We start from the raw sequence: 26839 nt of genomic DNA, 5'->3' as shown, positions 1-26839 counted from the left end.
AAGAAATCAAATCTTGATCCTAGTGTACCGTCTAACTATAGACCTATTTCAAACTTACCCTTTATTTCTAAGATTTTAGAAAAAGCTGTAGCCCAACAACTTTGCTCTTACCTGCAAAGAAACCAGATCTATGAAAAATTTCAATTTGGATTTAGGCCTCATCATAGCACTGAGACAGCTTTAGTTAGAATAACAAACGATCTACTTACAGCTGCCGACCAAGGCTGTTTCCCTACTCGTACTTCTCGATCTGAGCGCAGCCTTTGATACAATAGATCATACTATCCTTTTAGAAAGACTAGAGAACATGGTCGGTGTAACCGGAACTGCCTTAGCATGGTTTAAATCGTACTTAACCGATCGCTATCAGTTTGTGAGGTTAAATGATATGTCTTCCAGTTATTCCAAGGTAAGATATGGAATTCCACAAGGCTCTATATTAGGACCGTTATTATTTACATTATATATGCTCCCACTGGGCAAAGTTATTAGAAAACATGATGTGAATTTTCATTGTTATGCGGATGACACGCAGCTCTTCATATCAGCCAAACCTGACGACAGAGTGAGATTAAAGAAAATCGAGGATTGTGTAGAAGATGTAAAATCATGGATGTCGCACAACTTCCTCCTATTAAATAGTGAAAAAACAGAAGTTCTCCTATTAGGCCCCAAAGCTGCTAGAAATAAATTATCAGACTTAATGCTAAATCTGGCTGACTTCTCAGCCACCCCTGGTTCAGCAGCTGAAAACCTTGGAGTTATCATAGATTCAGATCTAGCATTCGATAAACACATATCTAATGTTACTAGAACAGCTTTTCTACACCTCCGTAATATTGCCAAGCTAAGAAATGCCCTATCACTGCATGACGCAGAAAAATTAGTACATGCCTTTATTACCTCAAGGCTAGATTATTGTAATGCGCTACTGTCTGGATGTTCCGGCAGTAACTTAAATAAACTTCAGCTAGTTCAAAATGCTGCAGCCAGGGTCCTTACTAAAACGAGAAAATTTGACCATATTAGTCCAGTACTATCAGCACTGCACTGGCTTCCAGTCAAATTCCGCATAGACTATAAAATTCTCCTGTTAACGTATAAAGCCCTACACGGGCTCGCTCCTGAGTATTTACAAGACCTCATCTCCTGTTATGAACCACCGCGATTACTTAGATCTCAGGGTGCTGGTTTATTAGTAGTTCCTAAAATTCAGAGGAGCTCTGCAGGAGGAAGAGCTTTCTCTTATAAAGCGCCTCAACTCTGGAATAATCTCCCCGAATATGTTCGGGACTCAGACGCAGTCTCAATCTTTAAGTCTAGACTGAAAACTTACTTGTTTAGTTTAGCTTTTGGTAATTAATGTTTTTCCCTTTAGATAAGGCTGCAGATTCAGGGGTTCATGGACAGAGGAAATTGTGGTAAACTGAGATGCTGGTGCTGCTGTTCTCCCACTGCACACGGTCACTCAGGTTTGTGGACGGTGGAGTGGGTGGATGCCAGTGTTTCAGGGAGCCTCCATGTCTATGTTACCTTCTGGCTCTCTGCCTTTAGTTAGGCTGTTTTATTCAGATCTGCCGGAGTCATTTGCCACACTCTGATAATGTTTTATATTCTCTGTTTTACATAAATCCAGTCAAAACTAATTCCATCTCTCTGCCTTCCTCCGAGTTACTGACTGCCCACCTGTCCGACCCGATACCGAGGGATGTTGGACCCTCAGGCTCTCATGTCCTCTGTCTGGCCAGACTGGAAGTTTCTGAAGTCAGCTCTTCTCCATCCACCACCACAGATCAGCTGCTCATCATCCATCTTACTCTATAAGCCATTAGTGGAGCTGCTATACACCTGAATATATAAAACCTATGTGAATGTATGAAAGACTTTTTAAAATTAATTTAAAAGCCATTTGACCAGTGGTAGGATGGTCCCCCCTTTAATGTGAGTCTTGGTCCTCCCAAGGTTTCTTCCTCCTCCTGCAGCTCTGAGGGAGTTTTTCACTGGGGGTTCTGTATTATGTATATTCTATGTTTAATGTTTTGCCTGATTCTTTGTCCTGTAATCATGTTTCTGTAAAGCTGCTTTGTGCCAACACCAGTTGTAAAAAGCGCTATACAAATAAATTTGATTTGATTTGCTTTGATTTGAATTTACAGTAAAATCTCTGAGGCTTTGATGTTTGACTCACTTTGGGTCAGAGGTCACAGGTTCACTGCTGAGATCAGGAGGATTACTGATGGACACGTCACTCTTCATAGAAACACAGCTGGGTTCTAGAGAAGCTCCTCTCTGGGTTTCAGTTCTGTTAACATTAAACACAGTGAAACTCCAGCGTTTACACAGTGAAACTCCAGCATTTACACAGTGAAACTCCAGCATTTACACAGTGAAACTCCAGCGTTTACACAGTGAAACTCCAGCATTAACACAGTGAAACTCCAGCATTTACACAGTGAAACACCAGCGTTTACACAGTGAAACTCCAGCATTTACACAGTGAAACACCAGCGTTTACACAGTGAAACACCAGCGTTTACACAGTGAAACTCCAGCATTTACACAGTGAAACTCCAGCATTTACACAGTGAAACTCCAGCGTTTACACAATGAAACTCCAGCGTTTACACAGTGAAACTCCAGCATTTACACAGTGAAACTCCAGCATTTACACAGTGAAACTCCAGCATTAACACAGTGAAAGTCCAGGATTTACACAGTGAAACACTAGCGTTTACACAGTGAAACTCCAGCGTTTACACAGTGAAACACCAGCGTTTACACAGTGAAACTCCAGCATTTAAACAAAGAACTTCCGGAATTTGCACAGTGAAACTCCAGCATTTACACAGTGAAACTCCGGCGTTTACACAGTGAAACTCCAGCGTTTACACAGTGAAACTCCAGCATTTACACAGTGAAACTCCAGCGTTTACACAGTGAAACTCCAACATTTACACAGTGAAACTCCAACACACAGCACATATTTAATAAAGATCAGGAACTGAAGAGCTTCAATCTCAGAACAGAACAGTAGTTTAGTGCAGTGATGTACCGAGATCCAGAGCTTCTTCCTCCACTGCTGAACTTTAGAGGATGCTCCATGGACTGATCACTCTTCATAGACACTCCACTGGGGGCAGGAGATGCTGCTCTCTTCTCCCTGTAAACAGATCTTCATGATGATCCATGATGAGAGTAAAGTGTTGGTTAATAACTTCCTTTACTAAAACTCAATCACAGATTCTACACTAACTTTTCCATAACCATCCCAGAGAAGTCTCAAATGTTCTAATGACTCAACAGACTCAGATTATTACATTAATTAATTGTCTACCTGCATTTATTTATTGGACTTGAGAGGATTTTTAGGGGTCCAAGCACCACATTAAGCATTGCTTCAATAAGCAGTATTGTTCACATAATTCTTCAGAATTCATTATAGTCTCACTCTAATTAAGCAACAGGTGACGCTATAAAAAACAAATAAAATGTTTATCAACAACTACTTGTCCAATTAAGTTGACACTTTGCTGGCTGCACCTCTGGCCCATTTGATAAGGGATTTATAGGACAACTCAATAATTAAAAAAATATGGCTGTAGTTTATTAAAGATTGAAAACAATCTTCATTTAAATAAGTCTCTGGGTTTTCGTAATACGTTTCCAAATCAGGTCTCATAACAATCTTTGGAAACAGTCTTTGAAAGTATTAAAAGAATGTCACGCTCTTGTCCTGTGTTTCCTTGTTCCGTTTGTGTGTTCTTGTGCGAGTTTCACACCAGTCAGGTTGTTTATTTTGTTTTCAGTCAGAGTGTAATCTGTGGATCTATGTTGTTAGTTTCAATTTTATTTCTTGTCTAATAAATTATAACTAGCGTTTACGTCTGCCTCCTCGTCTCCCTGCTGCCTCCCCTGAAAAAGAACTTCAGTTTTATTGTATCTGTTGGTGGCAGTAGATAAATAAGTCAGTATGGAGAGAACTGTGTTAACTGTGTCACCTTTATTCTACCTGCTAGTTTTTTCTCCCGGCCGTGCAGAGGAACCAGTAGAACCTGTAGTTCCAGGGCCTATAGCTAACTGCTCTAGGGTAAGAAACACACCTACTTTACTTGTTGTTTTCTTTCAGAGCGAGTCACAAGAGTCCAGGCTGAGATCCCCAGCACGTCTTTCATTTACTAACAGCCTGAATCCTTTAAAAATAAACATGGCTAGCTTTAAGAAAACAGAGGGGAGAGCTGTAGATATTAACTGGCCTAACATTAGGCAGAGAGAGAAATGAAACAGCTGATTCTAAACCTTAATTACGCCTAATCACACACTGCTGATGCCTCCGCCAAACTGATCTAAACAAATGTACAAATATAAATAATATAGTGCACGTTACATATGTCTCTTAAAGGGACATTACCCTTTAAATCTTGTAACAACAGGTTAACTGTAACTGGTTCTATAACTTTACTGTAGATTTTGAAGTTGTGGCCAAACTGAAAACGTATTTCCAAAAGGTCATCATGATACAAAACCTTCAATATTTTTCAGCAATATTTAATAAAAACAACTAGGTGTGTGCCATATCAGAGTATACACAATATCTTGAACATTTTTTAATATGGTGAACGATATTATACCCTGAAATATTGTGCCATATTACCGACCCCTAATTATCAGATCAGGGTACTACTTTTTACTCTTTTTAGCAAAAGAAAAATTCACTCTGTTCTCATTTCCCAATTTATATCTACTAGAGACAGATCTGTCCAGTATACATTTTTTTACTTTAATCCTGGATGCATGGAGATATTAGGAGTGCATTATTAGTATCATGATATTCTGGATCAATGACTTCTGTTACAAATCTGATAAAATTCTTGTATTTTTTATATCTCAGTTAGGGGTGTGCCATATCATATCGAATGCAATAATAAAATTTTGTTTTCATTTTGTTGCAGTAATGTATTCTTGAAACATCATATAATATAATCCACCCCTAATAATAATAGATCAATAACTCAATAATTAAAAATATGACTGCAGTTTAAAAAAACTAAATTCAAACTAGTCTGATACTTTTAATAAGATACATATTTTCACAAGGTCGTCATGACACATATAATTATATTTCTGAAAGTGAATCATGTTTCTGAATCTCTGTTGCATTTGTGAATTTGCATCATATTTTTGAATCTGCATTGCATTTGTGAATTTGCATCATATTTTTCAATCTGCATTGCATTTGCATTGCGTTTTGAATTTTAACAGCATTTCTGAATTTGCATTTCATTTCTTAATTGGCATCACATTAAAATACAAAACTATTTTACAAATAAATTCTAATACTCACTTTAGGACGGGGGGGGGGGCTGCTCCACTGCTGGGGTTCTGAGGATCCATCATTTACTCTTCTTCATTCACACACAGCTGGACACTGCAGACATCCTGTTGAGAGATCAACCATTAGAATAAACTCATGAGGATGCATTGAACCATATCTGATTTAAACTACCCAACAGATCAAAGCCCAAATTAATCAGTTATAGTCTTTAAATATACATAAACTACATGACTGTGATCAATAAATATAAATCTATATCTGCGCATTTCTCTTCAGTTTACAGCATTATTGATCTGTTAGAGATGATTGTTCTTTATCCGGTCTGATCTAAACCAGGTCCAGGTCTGATCCAGGCCCGGTTCAGATCTCTATGCTGATCCTGGTTCTTCCAGTGTAATCAGACTCTGAGCTGAGCTTAAACAACCGGTTCTGGATCTGAGGAACCCTGAGAACCGGTTCCGAGTCGAAGTTCTGTTCTATAATTTTTTAACTCACCGAGTAAATCCAGATTTCTGTCCTGTTCAAATGGAGGAAACTTACTTTCACTGTCTCCTTCCTGCATCACCTCTCTCTCTCTCTCTCTCTCTCTCTCTCGCTCTCTCCAGGCCACACCACCCATTGCTATCCCAGCCAATAGGAACCGGATGGGCGGGTCTACAGCCCTGTTTTTACATTAGCTGCTCACTCTCCACTACAGATTACATCCAAGTTTATATGAACTCTAACTTGGAATTTTCTAAATGCTTCCAAGATTTAAGATTCATGATTTTTATTTGTCACATCACAGAGTTCACATGTACATATGAGTAATAACTTGGGTGAAGATGCCCAATAGTATGCAGAGAATAATATTTACAACAGTGTAGAGTAATAAAATAAAATATAAATTTACCGTATACACAATACATACAATACCTTACACTATAGACATGTAGTATTGCCCAGATATATGTTAAATGTAACTGAACATATAAATATACAATGCAATATAGGTGTGCAGATATCAAGAATATTTTCATGGAAGTGAGGAAATAGTCCAGTAAGTAACAGAGTAACTATGAATAAAGTGCAGATACAGAATGAGTTGTGTGGGAAGTACAGGGTGCAGAATGCTGAATGTGGGATAAGTATGGGACAGTCTGGTAGGTACAGTGTGAGGTAAAGTACAGGGTGCAGAATGCTGTATGTGGGACAATTATAGGACAGTCTGGTAGGTACAGTGTTAAATAAAGCACAGGGTGCAGAATGCTGTATGTGGGATAAGTATGGGACAGTCCGGTAGGTACAGTGTGAAATAAAGTACAGGGTGCATAACGTTGTATGTGGGATAAGTATGGGACAGTCCAGTAGGTACAGTGTGAGGTAAATTACAGGGTGCAGAATGATGTATGCGGGATAAGTATTAGACAGTCCGGTAGGTACAGTGTGAAATAAAGTACAGGGTGCAGAATGCTGTATGCGGGATAAGTATTAGACAGTCCGGTAAGTACAGTGTGAAATAGGTGCATAATGTTGTATGTGGGATGAGTATGGGACAGTCCGGTAGGTACAGTGTGAGGTAAAGTACAGGGTGCAGAATGCTGTATGCGGGATAAGTATATTTATATACAGCCTATGTTCCTTCCCCACCCGTGTAGTGTGTTCTGTCCATGTCAGATCCTCGCTGATGTGAACACTAGGGAACTTGAAGCTGTTAAACCTCTCCACCGCAGTCCCATTGATGGAGATTGATGAATGTACTCTATCCTGCTTTCTGAAGCCCACGATCAGCTCCTTGATCTTGATGACATTTAGAGAGATGTTATTCTCCTGGCACCAGTTTTTTTTCTGGACTTTGAGATACACAACGCTGATCCACCTAACTCCCACTTTTTCTTGTTACTTCCTTTCTTTTTTTTCTGTCTATCTCTTTTACATGTATCGAGATTCTCTTTCTTGATGTTGCCAAGCCTGGCTCTTCACTGCCTGCTGTGTTGCATTCTTGCTCTTCATCCCCACATTGATCAACATTAACACACTCAGAGCCTGTTTCTATATTAGCCATAGCTCTATATTATCAATTATGTGATGATATTACATTTTCATATTGATAGATTAGTCCATGTTTCTACATTAGGCATATCTCTCCATTATGTGCCCATTACATTCATTCATAAATTCATAATTTCACATTCATAAATGAGTACCTGTTACATTACCTATAGCTCCACATTATCTCTGTACTTTTTTTTTTTTGAGGTCAGATCAGCTCAGTTTGTGTCTCACCATAATTCAAAGGTTACTAATCAAAAACATTGTGCAGATGTAGCAGGAAGATAAATTCAGTATCATATTTTAAAATCAAAGTTTAAAGGTTTCAAAGCTTTTCATTAGGAGTTATAAAGTTATAAACAGATGGAGGGATTGTGACCTGAACGAGCATTTGTTGCCTCTATTGGAGCCACCTGAATTTTAGACCTCAACAACACTTCATTCATGTGTAGGATATAAGCCCACACTGCTGGATTTATAGTTTTTATGGCAGAAGAGAACATAGTCTCACTTCTGTCAGTATCTATGATGCATATGGTGTGTGTGTGTGTATGGGCATCTGTGACAGACAGAAGCAGGTAATAAGAAATTAATGTGTGAAGGTGAGATTTTCTGTTCTGCTGAATTTCTTATGATCTTACTCCAGTTTCTGCAGTTTACAGTGTGAACTCTTCCGTCCAGCAGAGAGCAGTTTTACTTGTGAATCCTGTAGTTCATTATTACCCAGGTCCAGTTCACTCAGACTTGAGGAATTTGAGATGAGATAAGTGTTTGTGTGTGTATGTGTGTGTGTGTAGTGGCAGCTGTCAGGTCTGACAGGCAAAAACAGGTGAAAAGAGATTCATGTGTGAATGTGAGATTTTCTGTTCTGCTGCATTTCTGATTATCTTACTTTAGTTTCTACAGTTTACAGTGTGAACTCTTCAGTCCAGCAGAGAGCAGCTTCACTCCTGAATCCTGCAGTTCATTATTACCCAGGTACAGTTCTTTCAGACTTGAGGAATGTGAGATGAGATAAGTGTGTGAGAGCACCTTTGTGTATGTTTGTGACCATGTGTGTGTGAGCATGTCTGTGTGAGCATGTTTGTGTGTCAGCATGTATGTGTATGTTTGTGAGCATGTGCATGTGTGTAAGAGCATGTCTTTGTGTGTAAGCATGTGTGTATGTGAGCATGTTTGTGTGTGTGAGTGGGTATTTGTGTATGTTTCTGTGTGTTTGTGAGTGAGTATGTGTGTCCCTGCATGTGTGTGAGAATGTTTGTGTGTAAGCATGTTTGAGTCTGAGAATGTCTGTGTGTGAGCATGTTTGTGAGTGAGCATGTTTGTGTGTGAGCATGTTTGTGTGTGTGAACATGTTTGTGAAAGTGAGCATGCTTGTTTGTGTAAGCATGTTGTGTGTGTGTGTGTTTGTGAGCATGTCTGTGCGTGTGTGTATGTGTGTGAGCATGTTTGTGCATGTGTGTGTGCACATTTGTGTTTGTGTGGGTATGTTTGCATATGAGTGTGTGTATTTGTGTGTGCAATGCTAGGAGGATTAAGGAGATTAATGTGTGAAGGTGAGATTTTCTGTTCTGCTCAATTTCTGATTATCTTACTTTAGTTTCTGCAGTTTACAGTGTGAACTCTTCAGTCCAGCAGAGACCAGCATCACTCGTGAATCCTGCAGTTCATTATTACCCAGGTTCAGATCTCTCAGACTTGAAGAATGTGAGATGAGATAAGTGTGTGTGAGCACATTTGTGTATGCTTGTGACCATGTATATGTGTGAGCATGTCTGTGTGTCAGCATGTATGTGTGTGTTTGTGAGCATGTGCATGTGTGTGAGAGCATGTCTTTGTGTGTTTGTGTGTGTGTGTGAGTGGGTATTTGTGTATGTTTCTGTGTGTTTGTAAGTTAGTATATGTGTGTCTGCATGTGCATGTGTGTATGTGAGAATGTTTGTGTGTGAGTATGTCTGTGTGAGCATGTTTGTGAAAGTGAGCATGCTTGTTTGTGTGTGTGTGTTTGTGAGCATGTCTGTGTGTGTGTGTGTGTGTGAGCGAGCATGTTTGTGAGTGTGTGAGTGAGCATGTTCGTGTGTGTGCACATTTGTGTTTGTGAGTATGTTTGTGTATGAGTGTGTGTGTATTTGTGTGTGTAATTCTAGCTGCCAGGTCTGACAGGCAAAAACAGTTAAAAAGAGATTAATGTGTGAAGATGAGACTTTCTGTTAAATTTCTGATAAATTAAGTAATTTCCAATAGAATAAGTTTGATGTTCATTTGGCATAAACAATAAACATAGTCTTGGTATGTATGTTAGAAGAGAAAAGTTTTTATAATAGTATGATAATAAAACAATACATAGAAAGTTGAATAAATATAAATCATATTGTGAAAGATAGTATATATGTAAAGTCAGCATTAACTTGTTAGGGCTCAGCCAGTTCCCGCAGCGGCCACTAGAGGCCGTCATAAACCCACCAAGTTGGTAAGAAGGGAACCGGCTGAGAGTTCATTAGGACAGGGATCATTAAGGCCACCTGAAGCCAATAACGCGTCATCAGCCTCTGCTGTGGTACCGTCTTTAAAAAGGTGAGCCTCCAGCAGACTGATGTCACAGACTTCATGCCCTGTGACCGGTAAACGGTAGCTCCACGGAGCAAGGCTGAAAAGAAAAAATAAAAGAAAGCCTGCAAGGCTGAAAAGAAAAAATAAAAGAAAGCCTGCAAGGCTAAAAAGAAATAAAAGAGAGCTTGCAAAGCTGAGAAAAAAAAGAAAAAAAGAAAGCTTGCAAAGCTGAAAAAAAAAGAAAAAAGAAAATGAAATAAAAATAAATAAATAAATAAATAAAAGAAAGCCTGTGTCATGGTGGGGCACAGAATACAGACACTCGCGGAACCAGTTAAGGATTTTATTAAAAACCCACAGGGTACAGAGAATGAGATTAGCAGTAGCAACAAAACACCAGTAAAGGTATACCTGGAAACGGAGAGCTTAACAGGATAGTGATGCAGTCCAGTGGTCATACACGAAGTAAGCAGTATCAGAGGCAATCCAAAAACAGAAACGGTAAACAGTCCAATAGTCATACACGAGGCAGGCAGTATCAAAGGTGATCCGAAAAAACACAAACGATAAACAGTCCAAGGTGATACACGAAAAATCCACAGCGAAGGCAAAGGCAAAAATCGGTAGTCAGAAAACAAGAGCAAGGTCATACACAGAAAATAATCACAGAGAATAACGCTTTGTAATGTCGGACGAACCTAGGCAATACGCGGCGCCGAAGGGCGTCTGAGCAGTACTTTTATACTGTGGCTAATACTCAGGGCTAACAGGCCGGGGCAGGTGAGGTGTCACGTGATCAGCAGTGTGTGTGTTGTCAGCGGGTGGTGCATTCTGGGTATTGTAGTTGTTGGGCTGACAACCTCCGTTGGAGACCAGTGTGGAAGGACAGGAAGTGCCTACAGCACCAGACGTGACAGTACCCTCCCCCGAAGGAGTCGGACGGGAACGAGGACGACCACGACGACGACCACCCGACGAGCAGGGAGTACCGGCGGGAGGAACTGGAGTCGCCACAGAGGTACCGGACAGGCGGGGGCTGAGAGACCGGGAACCCCGACGCACCGGAACCGACGAGGAAAGCGAGCGCTTGGGACGCCCACGGGGTCTGGGAGCAGGTTTGCCCGGGTAACGGGCATGAAACTCAGCCAGTATAGCAGGGTCCAGCACGTCGCCGGAAGCAACCCAGCAACGCTCCTCGGGGCCGTAGCCCTCCCAGTCGATCAGATACTGGAGTACGCCACCACGCCTGCGAGAATCCAGTACCTCTCTCACCGCATACGTAGACGAGGCCTCCCCCTCCACTGCCGCGGGCGGAACGTCATCTGGAGTACCCTCAGCGAGCGGACCTGGGACAAGAGGCTTGAGAAGAGACACATGGAATGAGTTGTGTACACGATATTGAGCTGGCAGCTCAATCTTATAGGTAACCTCGTTAACCTGGGACAACACCTTAAAGGGACCGATGTACTTAGGGACCAACTTCCTGCACTCTCCCTCAAACCTCAAGTCCCGTGTAGACAACCAAACCCGATCCCCGGGTTGGTATTGGGGGGTACTGCCTCGGTGTCTGTCAGACCTCTCCTTGTAATGGTGTAACGCATCCGAGACCTGCTGATGAGTTTCCTCCCACACCTGCTCACTCCGTTTCATCCAGTCGTCTACCGCCGGAACCTCAGTAGCCACGGCTGTCCACGGAGCTAACGGAGGTTGGAACCCCAGAATGCACTGGAAGGGAGAGAGACCAGAGGTAGAGTTAGTGAGGGAGTTTTGAGCAATTTCTGCCCATATAAGAAATTGAGACCAGTCGGAGGGATGTTTGTGACAGTAAAGTCTGAGGAATTTACCAAGCTCCTGATTGACACGCTCACACTGCCCATTGCTAGTGGGATGAAACCCTGAGGTAAGACTCACATGAACCCCTAAATGCTCAAAGAAAGCTTTCCATACTCTAGATGTGAACTGAGGGCCCCTATCTGAAAGGATATCTTCAGGGATACCATAGTGTCTAAAAATGTGAGAGTAGATGGCCTGAGCCGTCTGCAAAGCTGTAGGTAGTGCAGGGAAAGGAATAAACTTAACCCCCCTAGAAAACCTGTCAACCACCGTGAGAACCGTAGTGTACCCTTCGGACTCAGGTAAGTCCGTAACAAAGTCTACCGCGATATGAGACCAGGGTCGCTCTGGAACGGGTAGAGGAACTAGCTTACCGGCTGGAAGGGTCTTTGGCGTTTTGCACTGAGCACATACCGAGCAAGAGACTACAAAAGCGTGTACGTCAGCTCGCATGGTTTCCCACCAATAACGAGCTGAAATTAATTGTAGAGTGCGCGTGACACCCGGATGACCTGACGTGAGAGAAGAGTGGGCCCAGCTAATGAGACGATCACGATATTGCAAGGGAACGAACGTTTTCTGAGGTGGACAACCCTCAGGCGGAGGTGAGTGTTCAGCATCCTGCTGGATAAGATCATCCAATTCCCAGCGAATAGCTGCTATTTTAACGTCTGGGGGTAGAATACGCTCACACTCAGAGGACTGTGATGCGCTGTCAGGAGTGCAGAAGATTCGTGACAGCGCATCCGCCTTGGTGTTACGGTTACCGGGTCGGAACGAAATAGAAAAATTAAACCTGGAGAAAAACAGTGACCAGCGTGCTTGGCGGGGGTTGAGGCGTTTAGCATTACGTAAATACTCCAGGTTCTTATGGTCTGTGAGAACAGTGAAAGGATGAGCGGACCCCTCCAACCAGTGACGCCACTCCTCGAGAGCTAGTTTGACAGCTAACAGTTCCCTATCCCCTATGCCATAATTACGTTCTGCAGGAGACATCTTTCTAGAAAAGAAGGCTATGGGATGAAGTTTAGGTGGAGAACCACTGCGCTGTGATAACACGGCCCCCACCCCAGAGTCAGAAGCGTCAACCTCGACCACGAAGGGCAGATTGGGTTTGGGATGAGCGAGTATGGGAGCTGAAACAAACGCGGACTTAAGCCTAGAAAAAGCAGCCTCAGCTGCAGGTGACCAATTAAGTACCTTGGTGGCCCCCTTAGTCAACGCGGTAAGCGGAGCGGCAATACTGCTAAAATTGCGAATGAACCTCCGATAAAAATTAGCAAAGCCCAAAAAACGTTGGAGGTCCTTAATGGACTGAGGAACGGGCCAATTGGTGACTGCGGAAACTTTAGTGTCGTCCATGAGGACGCCCTGGGGACTAATGACATAACCGAGAAATGTGACCCGTTGGAGATGGAACTCACACTTCTCGGCTTTAGCAAACAAATTGTTGTCAAGTAAACGTTTAAGTACGGAGCGGACATGACGAACGTGGGAGTCTAAGTCTGGGGAATAGATCAGAATGTCGTCTATAAAAAGGACTACATGCTTGTTGATCATGTCACGAAAAATGTCATTCATGAATGACTGGAAGACTGCCGGTGCGTTAGCTAGACCAAAACTCATTACCAGGTACTCATAGTGCCCATTGGTGGTAGTGAAGGCAGTCTTCCATTCATCCCCCTCACGGATGCGAACGAGATTATACGCACTGCGTAAATCGAGCTTGGTGAAGTACTTAGCCTCACGTAATTGTTCGAGGGCGCTAGGAATGAGAGGGAGCGGGTAAGCGAACTTCTTGGTGATATCGTTCAAACCACGGTAATCAATACAAGGACGTAAACCACCATCTTTTTTCTTAACAAAAAAGAAGCCCGAACCTACAGGAGACTTTGACGGCCGAATGAAACCCTGTGCGAGAGCTTCCTCCACATAAGTAGCCATAGCCTTCTCTTCGTCAAGAGTGAGAGGATATATTCTAGCCTTAGGAAGAGTGGCACCTTCAATAAGATCTATGGCACAGTCATAGGGGCGATGTGGTGGCAGCTTAGTAGCATTAGCCTTACTAAATACCTCCAGATAATCAGAATACTCAGAGGGAACTACGGGCGGATCTACGACGTCGGGGCTTTCAATAGACGTGGACTGTAATGCTATATCAGGACGGGCTAAACAATGTTCAAAACAGAAATCAGACCAAACCGTAATGTCCCCCTCAGTCCAGGAAATCAGTGGGTTGTGCGTCTTGAGCCAAGGCATGCCCAAAATCAACGGGTGTTCCGTGCTGGGAAGCACGAACAGAGACAGTTCCTCGTGGTGGAGAGCGCTGGCTTGGAGAGAGAGTGGTACAGTCTGGAGAGTGACAGGTCTGGAGCGCACCGATTTCCCATCAACAGCGTGGATAGAGATGGGGCGACGGAGCTCCTTAGTGGGGATGTTGTGCTCCTTCACCAACTCCAGGCTTATGAAGTTTCCCTCCGATCCGGAATCAACGAGTGCTGCAACGGGAAAAGAACCAGTAGGTGAACTTAAAACCATAGGTAACGAAAAATTTTTGGAATCACGACAAGGAGTCAGGTTACGTACCACGTTGGCGCGTGGAACCCTTTCCACACGCCTTCCCGTCGCAGGAGACCTCATGGATCGGGTCAGGAAACCACACTCAGCTTTGTGATGACCCTTCTCTCCACAGTAGAGACATAGATGGAGACGAATGCGGCGTTGGCGTTCGGCAGCAGACAGTCTGGACCTCTGGATGTCCATGGGTTCAGGTGTGGACTCCGGAGCAGATGTAGACCCACTGAAACCGCTGGCAGAGACGTGTGGATGGGGTACAGAAGCTACTTGGGTGCTGGACTTGGGACGACGAGATAGCAGCTGATCCAGGCGAATAGAGAGAGCAATGAGTTGATCCAGGGTGAGTGCTTCATCTCGGCAAGCTAACTCTCTTAAAATGTCCGGGTTGAGTCCGTTTTTAAACACTGAAAGAAGCGCTGCATCATTCCATCCACTGCCAGCAGCTAGCGTCCGAAACTCCAGAGCATAAGTAGCGACTGGCTTGTGACCTTGCTTAAGAGCGAGCAGTAACTCTCCATTAGATTGACCGTAACGCGAGTGATCAAACACAGAGCGGAAAGTGTCCAAAAAATCCGTGTAGCTAGCCACCGAAATGCTATCCCATACAGCAGTGGCCCACTCGAGTGCTTTCCCGGAGAGACGAGAGATAATAAAGCCTATCTTGGCTTGATCAGTAGTCACTGGAGAGTTACTGAAGTAAACAGAGCATTGTAAAATAAAACCGCTGCACTTCACCGGATCACCGTCATATAACTCCGGTTTGCACACAAAAAATCCGGAGGAAGAAGTGCTGGGGTTATGAGGCCTGGTGTTAGCCATGGAGCTAGGGTTAGCAGTAGAGCTAGCGTTAGCCGAAGCTAATCCCTGTAGGTGGTCGAGGATGCTAGTTAGCTGTTGTTGCTGATTAGCTTGCTGGCTAGCTAGCTCGGTAACAGCGTGAGTCACACCAACGAGGGTTTGTTGGTGCTGACCGAGAAGTTGTCCATGGCTAATCAACCCTGTTTTCAACTGGTCAGAGATCGCTGTCTGTTCACGTGAGGCCGCGTATTCTGTCATGGTGGGGCACAGAATACAGACACTCGCGGAACCAGTTAAGGATTTTATTAAAAACCCACAGGGTACAGAGAATGAGATTAGCAGTAGCAACAAAACACCAGTAAAGGTATACCTGGAAACGGAGAGCTTAACAGGATAGTGATGCAGTCCAGTGGTCATACACGAAGTAAGCAGTATCAGAGGCAATCCAAAAACAGAAACGGTAAACAGTCCAATAGTCATACACGAGGCAGGCAGTATCAAAGGTGATCCGAAAAAACACAAACGATAAACAGTCCAAGGTGATACACGAAAAATCCACAGCGAAGGCAAAGGCAAAAATCGGTAGTCAGAAAACAAGAGCAAGGTCATACACAGAAAATAATCACAGAGAATAACGCTTTGTAATGTCGGACGAACCTAGGCAATACGCGGCGCCGAAGGGCGTCTGAGCAGTACTTTTATACTGTGGCTAATACTCAGGGCTAACAGGCCGGGGCAGGTGAGGTGTCACGTGATCAGCAGTGTGTGTGTTGTCAGCGGGTGGTGCATTCTGGGTATTGTAGTTGTTGGGCTGACAACCTCCGTTGGAGACCAGTGTGGAAGGACAGGAAGTGCCTACAGCACCAGACGTGACAGCCTGCAAGGCTGAAAAGAGAGAAAGAAAAATAAAAGAAAGGCTGAAAAGAAAAGAAATAAAAGAAAGCTTGCAAAGCTGAAAAGAAAGAATAAATAAATATATAAAAGAAGAAAGCCTGCAAGGCTGAAAAGAAATAAAAGAAAGCTTGCAAAGCTGAAAAGAAGCAATAAATTAATTAATTAATAAGAGGAAGCTTGCAAGGCTGAAAAGGGAAAAAGAAAAGAAAAAAAAACAAAATAAGAGAACAGAAAATAAAAGAAAGCTTGCAAGGCAAGAAAGAAAAGATAAGGGAAAACCTGCAAGGCTGGGGAGAAAAGAAAATAATTTTATTTTCTTGATTTCTGTTTCTATTTCTGTCTTTATTTTATTTCAAACAGAGGCATTTTTTAGTTAGCTTTGTTGCGCCGAAAGGGCATTCTCTTGTTTTGTTTTCCCTTTTTTATTTTATGCACACACAATTATAGTAAAACCCTTTCCGTTATATCTCTGCACTTGGCTCCTCCCACACCCCTACCATGACATAACTAGAAACCACTTCAGTTTCTGAATCAGTTTCTCTGATTTTTCTATTTATAGGTTTATGTTTGAGTAAAATGAACATTGTTTTATTCTATAAACTACAGACATTTCTCCCAAATTCCACATAAAAATATTCTCATTTAGAGCATTTATCTGCAGAAAATGAGAAATGGCTGAAATGACAAAAGGACGCAGAGCTTTCAGACCTCAAATAATGCAAAGAAAACAAGTTCATATTCATAAAGTTTTAAGAGTTCAGAAATCAATATTTGCTGGAATCACCCTGGTTTTTAATCACAGTTTTCATGCATCTTGGCATCATGTTCTCCTCCACCAGTCTTACACACTGCTTTTGGATAACTTTATGCCTTTACTCCTGGAACAAATATTCAAGCAGTTCAGCTTGGTTTGAAGGCTTGTAAGAATCCATCTTCCTCTTGATTATATTCCAGAGGTTTTCAATTTGGTAAAATCAAAGAAACTCAAAAATATGAATATAGTTGCAAGCGGCAATTGACGGTCCAAGCACAGCCACATGGTTTAGCAAGTCTAAAAAAATCTGGAGAACAGGCCTTATGGTTCAGAACTTATGAATCTAAATGCCTGTGGCTTACCATCACAGAAATTTTCCAACTCATTCTCTATCTACACAATAGAGCAGAACAGTAAATTATTCTGTTTCTACCAGCCTATTTACACTATCAACCATTAAAGCTCATGAATTCAACCAACACAATGTACAAAAGTGTCTCTTTAAGGCTTCACACTGTTATTAGTGCTTTTAACAACTGATCGGCAAATGTTTAGCATTAACTATCACTTTAGTGCCTTTCTACATGTGTTAAAACATCTGACTGGTTATTTATTTATTTCATTTCTTTTCCAAAACATCTAAACTTAGCATTAAGGTGAACTCCCACTCACAGAGACTCACCGGAGCTCTCTTTAAATACTTCAAATACTCACTGAAAACTGCTTCTCTTCAGGGTTTACAGCTGTATTACTGATAACAGCTTATTAACCAATAATGTATGGCAATATTCAATAATTCATGGGTATTATTGAATGTTTGTGCTGGGAATTAAGCATCTGCTGCAATTTGAGGCACACTAGGCTATTCCGTTTAAAAAAGAAGAAAAAAAAAGGAACCCTTAATTTATTCATTTATTTATTTGTATTTATTTGTATAGCGCTTTTTACAACTGGTGTTGGCACACCACTACAGACACATGGATGCTCCATGATACTGCACTTCTAAATCATATATGAGGGTCTAATACCTCCATATTTTTTATTTATTTTAAATCTTGGTTACATGGGCATTATAGAGGCTACTGAAGGCCTGTCTGGCACAAACTTGGCAATTGCCCTTACAATATCATTATACATGAGCAAGATCATTGTTTTTAAATGCAACAAACCAAATGCTTGCACTACATTACTGTTTATCTATAAAAAAGAATACAAAAAATGACCACTAGAGTGCAGCAACACATCACATAAAACCACTATTTTGCATGAATTTTGCTATTACGTTAGTTTTCTGAGCATTGTAGAGGCTACTGAAGGTCTGTCTTACTCAAACTTGGCAATTTCTCTTAATTTTTGTCATTCCACAAAATATGCCAAATGCTTTTAATTCACACTATCATGCTGCTATAGCAAACTCACACTCTGGACTTCATGTTGCTGCCACCTTCCTACTCTCCCTATTTATATTGTGTATTTATCTTGATGTCCATTTTGTTTTATTCTGTTTTATTGTGTTCTTATTTTTTTATATTTTATCTATATTTATCTATTTTAACAATTGCTCCTGGGTGTAAACTGGATCGTGAGATCACAAATTTGGTCCACCTCATGTACCACATGTGATGCGAATGACAAAAAAAATCTCCTTGAATCCTTGCAAACCTTTACAGAGTTGTGACCAAATAACTCAGAGAAGGTATTCTGTTTGATCAAGGTTTTGAGGCCACAAATTGTTAAAATGTCAACATTTTTGAAAAATCATTATTTACCTTCAGGGTCTGTAGATTGCAGCAAGACCAAAAAATTGCTTCGCTTCAGGATGAATTAATTTGCATATGGTGGCCATGTTGTGTATAAATTTCAAGATTTTTTGGATCATTTTTAAGGTTCACACTCTCCCGAGTTGTTTGACATCAAAAATGTCAGGATTGGACAAAAATCCACAGACTAGTTTGCAAAAGTAGGTTTTGCATATTATGCAAATTTGCAAAAGTTTGTGTTTTGACCCAAGGCATAAGACTAAAAAAGAAATTTCAGAATAGATGCTGCTTGTTTAACATGGTGCACCGGTAACAACCTGTAACAGTGGGAGGAAATGAGACAGTGGAATTAGGACCAGGTATATGTCTAAGAAATGAACTGAATAGAAATTACCTCAGGAAGCGAGGACACGTTGAGGCTTTTCTAAAGCTTATAAAACAAAAGAAAGTCTGAACAATAAACAATACTCTGTTAGGCTGACTGGGCCTGCAGTATCACACCACACTTCTCCAGTAGAACATTTCCTCTTAATGATAAACTCATTAGAAAATAGAAAATATAAGAGATCTTCAGTTTATTATATACTGCTGCTGAAATCACTGAAATACCAGTCTAATTAAAATCACTCAGTTATTTCACCATAAACAGCAGCCAAATCTAACACAAAACCAGACTCTATAAAACCCTGACAAAACTGAAATTTCACAAACCACAGCTTTATACTGATGCCCATAAAGCACACAAATCTATATAATTAATATTTTTATAGATAATGTTTATAGATTATAATAACTGATATGTTTATTAGCATTGCTATCAACTTCCCCCTTCAGTAGGTGCAGCAGTGCAGTGTGTGAGTGAGGGGGTTTTTGTACAGCTCTGTAACACTGTGTGAACACTAAGCTACCACTGATCACATGGAGACTCTGACAGTAATAATCTGCTGCATCTTCAGGCTGGATGTTACTGATGGTCAGAGTGAAGGAAGATCCAGATCCACTACCACTGAAACGATCTGGAGTTTCACCATAATTTGTATCTGCACCATAAATCAGGAGTTTAGGAGCTTTTCCATGTTTCTTCTGATACCAGGCAAGAGCAATATCCCCTAACACATCAGTGCTGGTTCTACAGCTGATAGAAAGTGATTCTCCTGGAGAAACTGATTTCACTGTAGGAGTCTGATCCACAGTCACCTGACCACTGGATTCTGAAAGAATGAATAAATAAAATAAATGAAATCTTACAGTTATTAGAAAATGTAAAAGATGAGAAACAGTATGTTCTATTGTACTGTATAAGTACAGAAATGAATTTAGAGCTGCAGATAGAAATGAAGGACTTACCCTGAATCCAGAGAGTGAGAGTCCAGATGAAGATGGAGAAGAAAGTCATGGTTGCTGTGGGTGAAGTTGCTGGGCAGCAGCTCTCAGTCATGGAGTGTTAAACTCACAGGACTATAAACACTAGCAGAGCACTGAAGCATGGGCTGATAATGCAAAGTGGAACCTCTCTATGGAAATATCTAGAACCCCTCCTGAACCTAAAACACAACAAAGAAAACACTCTAAATATTACAGAACAATATTACACTCACACCATTTTATACACCCAGATTCTGACTGGATACATCTGATACACATCCAGAGGACTGTGTGTGTGTGTGTGTGTGTGTGTTAGTGTGTGTGTGTGTGTGTGTGTGTGAGTGTGTGTGTGGTTCATCACTGGAGTGTAACAGAGGTTTTTGTACGACGGCTTCATTGGAATGTATCACTGTGGTACACTTTCGGTGGAGGAACTAAACTCACTATAAGTAAGTCTCTCTTTTACATTTTTAATCAGAAAAATAATCTTGAATTATTTCAGTAACATTTTATAATAATGATAGTTTATAAAACATTTACAATTAAATATATGTAAATTATATTTAAGGAATCATTACTTAAAGTAATTGATGTAACTTGAGCTAGAAATAATTAAATAGTAGCTGTAGCCATATCAGCTGTAACTTCATTTTAAACAAATGGTGAACAGATCTGAAATTCCGTTGTTATACATCAGTTATTACTATTTTATAATAATAAAAATAGTGCTTATGTACGTAGCATATATACAATTGACATTAATGTACATGTTCTTTAGCCTAAAGTCTCAGACAATCAACTATATGTGAACTTCTCTATTAAATAATTAATAATGATATTTCAGTTGTTTAAATATTTTATATTATAATGATTCAAATAGGTGCTATGCCCTAGATGTACAATCCAGCCTTGTGTGTCCACATTATAATAACTCAGAGTTTTATAATATTTATACCTTTTTGAATTGACCACAAAAATATATTTTAATAAGATATTTTACTATAATCAGTTAATGTAATACAATTGTACATGATACTAAACCATAGTTCAAGATTCATGAATCAAGTTGTTATGTAATTCAGTTATTTAAAATTTAGCAACACTATTAATCAAATTTTAATTAAAATAAATAAAATAGCACCAACTTGCAGCCTTTATTCTAAAGTAGAAACTATAATAATCTGTTATACTAAAAAGCATTATGTTAATTACTAATCTATTACCTTATAGTGAGTCATTTGTAAATTAAATTATCAGCATTTATTAATTCTGCTGCATCTAAAATTAGAAAAATAATTACTCAATGTAATTAACCACCGATACCATTGATAATATTAAATCTATAATGTTTTATAAACTAAAGTTATTATGACCTTTTTTCATTATTTGTGACAGCAGTAATGTAGTAGGTCACACAGACTTCATACAGAAATCAGAATTAATAATAATTGTATGTGACATTTTTCATTTTTGTATAATTTTAATAGGTTTAATTGCAGTAAACATATAAAAAATGATTAATGTATAAAATACAGAGTTTGTGAGGTTTTGATTCTTGCTGTAAAGACGTGATGTTGATGATTTGAAGATGTTGATAATAAAGTGAAGATGTTCTCCAGTGCTGGAGAGCATTGGTGCTGCTGCAGAGCTTCCAGTTGTGTCTCTATTGGAGTTGAGATCATTTCCAGAATACACTCACTGAGCGTTCCAGTGTTGGACACAGTTGGACTATTGGAGTTAGTGAATAGATCTGGGAGTGCACTAAATCTAATGCAGTGTGATTACGCTGTGGACTCACTATTAGTGCTTTCTAAATGGATCTTTGTTACTTAGTGACTTTAATCTCACTATACTGGAGTTTGGGGGTCCCACCATCAAGCCTTATACCCTTATACCCCTTATACTACATGGGGTGTAGGTAGGTAAAGCTGATTTGGGACCATGTCTGTTCTAAACAGTGTGTGTGTGTGTGTGTGTTCTCTCTCCAGCCGGTCCCACGGTGAAGCCCTCCGTGTCTCTGCTCCGCCCCTCCTCTCTGCAGCTGTCTGAGGGCTCCGCCTCTCTGCTCTGCCTGCTGTCTGGCTACTCTCCACAGGGGGCGCTGGTCAGCTGGACGGTGGACGGCTCAGAGGTGAAGGACGGGGTTCTGACCAGTGCAGAAGAAGAGAAGAACGGCCGCTACAGCCGCAGCAGCACCCTGACCCTCAGCAAAGCACTCTGGGAACAGAGGGAGGAGTTTATCTGCACCGTCTCCCACGAAAAGGTGGTTCAGCCAATCAGGTTGAGGAAGAGCGAGTGTGAAGGCTAGCAGCTCCAAGATAGAAGTGAACATAGAGCTGCTTCCACCTGCATCTCCAATAGAGTGTAAATTCTACACAGTGCTGATATTTGTGTCTTTACTCTGGTCAGTGTGCTGTAGCTGTCCCCATACTTTTGCTGTGCTGAAATAAAGCTGGATTTTGGACACTGTGTGTGTTGTATTGTAATGAATGCTGATGATCAGTGTTGGTAGAGAGTGTGTTTAGCTGCAGCTTCAGTGCAGTGCTGTGTGTGTTGTGCTTGAGTGAGTTTGGCTGAATGAAGCTGAACATCTGCTGAAAGTTCTGCTCTATTCTGGGAGAAAGAGGACCAATCAGGACTGTTCATGCAGATCTGAGCTCCACTGGTTGGAAGGGGGGTCTGGTTTCACTTCTGTCTTCTGTCTTTACTGCTGCTGATAACAGTAAATACGAGTCCAATCAGATCAAATGCAAATTTAACAAAGTTTCAGTTAAATTTAGGAAGACTTCTCTACATTTGTATTAAAATAGTTACATTTAGATTTATTTAGATTAAATATAACCCTGAAAACTTTTCTCTCACATCTACCAGGACTAGGAATTTTCTCTTAATGAACCTGTTTAAACATGTGTGATTGTCTAAAGATATGATAACTGATAATGCTACAGATACCTTGTGTAGATTCATTTAATACAACATAGTAAATGTGTCATATTATACCAAAGACATGGTTTATTTGGATTATAGTCATATTCTCAAGGTTGTGCCCCATTAGATGAGGCCCATATGAAATTAAAGTGGGCTGTAATGATGAGGCGCATTTCTGGAGTGAGAGATTGGGAAAAGTGACCCTTATATCTGCTATCCATTCTCAAAGAGTTCTCAAATTAACCAGCAGGTGTTTCTTAGTGTGAAATACTGTAATGCTCTCAGTGAGGATTGGGACCTCTTGGGAAAACAGTTAAAGAACAAATTACTTAAATATTTTAGCATCTGTAATCAGCGTAGCCTGAAAGAACCCAATATCAGGAAAACCCAAGAGAATTAAAATAAGGAAAGAACATGATTAGACCAGAACAGCAAATGCTAATGGTTGGAATCAAGTAGAATGGGCTAAAACACAGAATCATTAGCATAGATCATAATGAAGTGCAGGAGAAGGGAAATATCACCTTATTAATTATACACGTATTAAAACATGTTATACCTTGAAGGACAAAGAAAATACTGAGACATTGGTTACTATTTTCTCCAGATCATTAGTTTTCTCAAACAAAAGTGTTAAATAGGCAGGGAAATACAGTACATATGTTATTACTATAGTGGATACATTGACAGTCCTGAGCAAAAAGCTCTGCATTCTTCATTGTTTATGGATGTAAATGAAAGAATAACCTTCAGAAACACATTTGGGATGTTTGAGTTTAACGTGATTCCATTTGGACTATATTGGGCACCAGCATGTTTCTGAATTCAGATGTTCCTACTGTACCAGAACACCAGTAAACTCTCTGTAGACTCAATATTATTGGTTTTGAGCAAAACCAGGATCCTCAGAAATGGGCCTTTGTAGATGTAGTCATTAATATAAAGGATATATTAGGATATAAAGTTAAGGGGTGACAGCACACAGCCTTGTGTTACTCCATTACTGAGATTCAGCAGGTCTGATACACAGTACTGGTGTTTAGATTGATGGTTTAGATGCCTGGTTAGTAATGAATAACACCATCATGAACACATATAAAGAACAAACTGTTTTATTAGCATCAATACCAAGACAGAATGAAGGTGAAGGATGAAGGTGTGGAGGAGGAGGGATAGATGATGGATGAGTTAATAAGCAATAATAACTTGGAAAATGGAGAAAATCTCTCCCACGGGTAGTGAGGGGATCAAGAAAATGACTTCCTGTTCCTGCCCCCTAACAATCCTTAGGTTCTACCTATGTCCTGCTTGCAGGATTATGGTAACTGGAGTTTTTAAGCTCTGTTTGTTTGTGTTAATTTGTGTTAGTGTGTGTTGTGTTAGTGTGTTAGTTTTGTGTTGAATTGTAAGTTACAGATTTTCTTGATTGTTTATACACAAATTATAAAGCATGCCTTATAAAAAAACACATAAAAAACACATACACATTGGGCAAAACACCTAAATGTTCTTGCAAAAAAACTATACATTCAAATCAATGTATCTCTTCTCAAAATGGTGCTTTGTTTTCAGATGATACACACAGACCATCATATGAATAAGTTTTTATAAAAAACAGTTGAACACTGATGTGCTCAATGTAAAACAATTCAACATTCATCCTAATGACTTAGCTCTTTTATATTCATTGTTAGACTTACTACAGACAGTACATACATAAAAGTGCTGTAAAATATTTTAGCCTATTGTTTTTTTACTCAGAACAAACAATTACACAATAACAAATATATTTGATATTTCTCACAAAAACAATGTACACAGTGTATATCTCAACTAATGCAAAGTTGCACATACAGTGATCTAAATACAAAACAATAGAAGAATTTACTGTATAAAGTTACAGTAAAACCAAATGCAGCATCCTCTCTTCCACCTTATGTTGGAAATCCTTCAGTTTTGCAACACAAATAGTAAAATACTGTAAATATTGTGTAGGTGTACAACTTGGGAATATTTTTTTTTAAATACTTGAAGCTTACTTTATATTTACAGCTATAAAGAACTGGCCACATTCAATACTGTACTACTGTACTCACTGATACTGTATAGATATGCAGTACTGCAGTTAAATAGTTAATAGTGAAAGTAGATTTCTTACCTGTTCTCTTTTCATAGAGACTGGATGATGGATGCTACAGTTTATCTGCTGAAATTTGCATGCATTCTTTTTGCAGCCTACCTCACTGTTAGCCAATGGATGACCACATGGTCAAACAAAGTGACTCAGATCTCATCAGAGATTATAGTCCTTAGCCTTCCTCATCCTCCTCCTCTTACTTTCACTCCTCTGACTGTTCCTCTGTTTCCAATGATGGCAACAACCTGTTGCAGCTCACCTGTTGCTCTTTCATGCTAAAGCTCTGATAGATGAATCTAAACCTGTGTGAAAGGTGTTTGCCCATGTGACGAGTCAGTGTGTAGGGTAGGGCTTTAGTGTATTAAATAACAGTGTTTTACTTGTGTAAACAAGAGATTTTCTTCATGTAAATTGTGCCACATGCAGAAAATTGTATGTAGTGTTTTGAAAAAAAAAATGTGTTTTATAGCTGCAGTTTGAGTGTAAAGCAGGAATTTTGATTGTAGTTTAGCAGAACTGGTTCAGGAGTTTGAGGTACATGAGTTACATGTTGTGGACATTGTGTCTCCAGTACCAGTATGTGTGTGTAATCAATCAAGAAAAAAATAATATGTTAATGTATGTGTTTTTGTGCTGGTGTTGTTGTGTGTTACACTGAAAAAAATGTGGAGTAGGATTTACTTAAAAAAACCTTGTACACGTTTTACACACAGAAATACTAAGTAAATTTAACATAGCATTTTTTTAAGTAAAATTTACTTGCATCTCCTTACAGTTTTTATTAGTAATACCAAAGTAAAATTTACTACTGAAAGCAAGTATTTTTTACTTAGTTATATTTTGATTAAAAATTACTAGTAAAAACCTTGTACACGTTTTACACACAGAAATACTAAGTAAATTTAACATAGCATTTTTTTAAGTAAAATTTACTTGCATCTCCTTACAGTTTTTATTAGTAATACCAAAGTAATATTTACCACTGAAAGCAAGTATTTTTTTACTTAGTTACATTTTGATTAAAATTTCTGGTAAAAAACTAGTACACATATTACACTAAAAACTCCAAGTATTTTGTTAATAATGGGCACTGCTTAAAACACCTCCCTGAAAAATGAAGACACACAATATCCACAAAATATAATTTTATTTTTAAACACAAAACACACAGAAAAATTATGGGCATTTTGTAAGAGTACTGCTTAACTGGTTAACTGCTTAACAAATGTCCACTTGACCTGTCTTAGTTTTATCTTCTATCCCAATTTAGCTTAGCTCTTGCTCTATACAATTAAGAGAAGTAATCCAGAAACAATTGATCACAGAATGATATAAAATGAACTCAAACATCTCACGAGACAATATTCAACCACATATGAGGAACACTGCTTTCTTCAGACCAGAGATTCAGAATCATTTTTTGGGTCAATTTATGTCAAAGAATGGTGGGACACCTAGGGTAAAAAATAAAAATAAAAAACTTGTAAAATTATATTTCTGGTGCACAAACGCACATGCGCGCACACACACACACACACACGCACGCACACAAGTAATTACTGAGGCAAAAGGTGAAACCCCCGCGGAAAAGCGCTGGCCAAGGGCATAGTTACTGAGGCAAGTAGCTAATGCTAGTGAGGGCCATATACTACACAGTAAGCTCGGCTAGCCTCGTGGTAACTGAGCCAAGTAGCTAATTCTAGTGAGGGCCATAGACTACACAGTAAGCTCGGCTAGCCTCGTGGTAACTGAGGCAAGCAGTTAATGCTAGTGAGGGCCATATACTACACAGTAAGCTCGGCTAGCCTCGTGGTAACTGAGGCAAGCAGTTAATGCTAGTGAGGGCCATATACTACACAGTAAGCTCGGCTAGCCTCGTG

General features: G+C 40.0%; 1 protein-coding gene across 1 annotated transcript in view; it reads right to left on the bottom strand.

Moving 5' to 3' along the window:
• The window catches only part of LOC111190008 (uncharacterized), a 751666-nt gene that overhangs the window by 620107 nt on the left and 104720 nt on the right, over positions 1 to 26839 (bottom strand). The gene's annotated exons all lie outside the window — the stretch shown is intronic.

Source organism: Astyanax mexicanus, unplaced genomic scaffold, assembly GCF_023375975.1.
Source record: "Astyanax mexicanus isolate ESR-SI-001 unplaced genomic scaffold, AstMex3_surface scaffold_34, whole genome shotgun sequence".
In the NCBI taxonomy this organism is placed as follows: Eukaryota; Metazoa; Chordata; class Actinopteri; order Characiformes; family Acestrorhamphidae; genus Astyanax; species Astyanax mexicanus.
The sequence above is the reverse complement of the archived record's forward strand: the minus strand, read 5'-3'. Positions and strand labels throughout refer to the sequence as shown.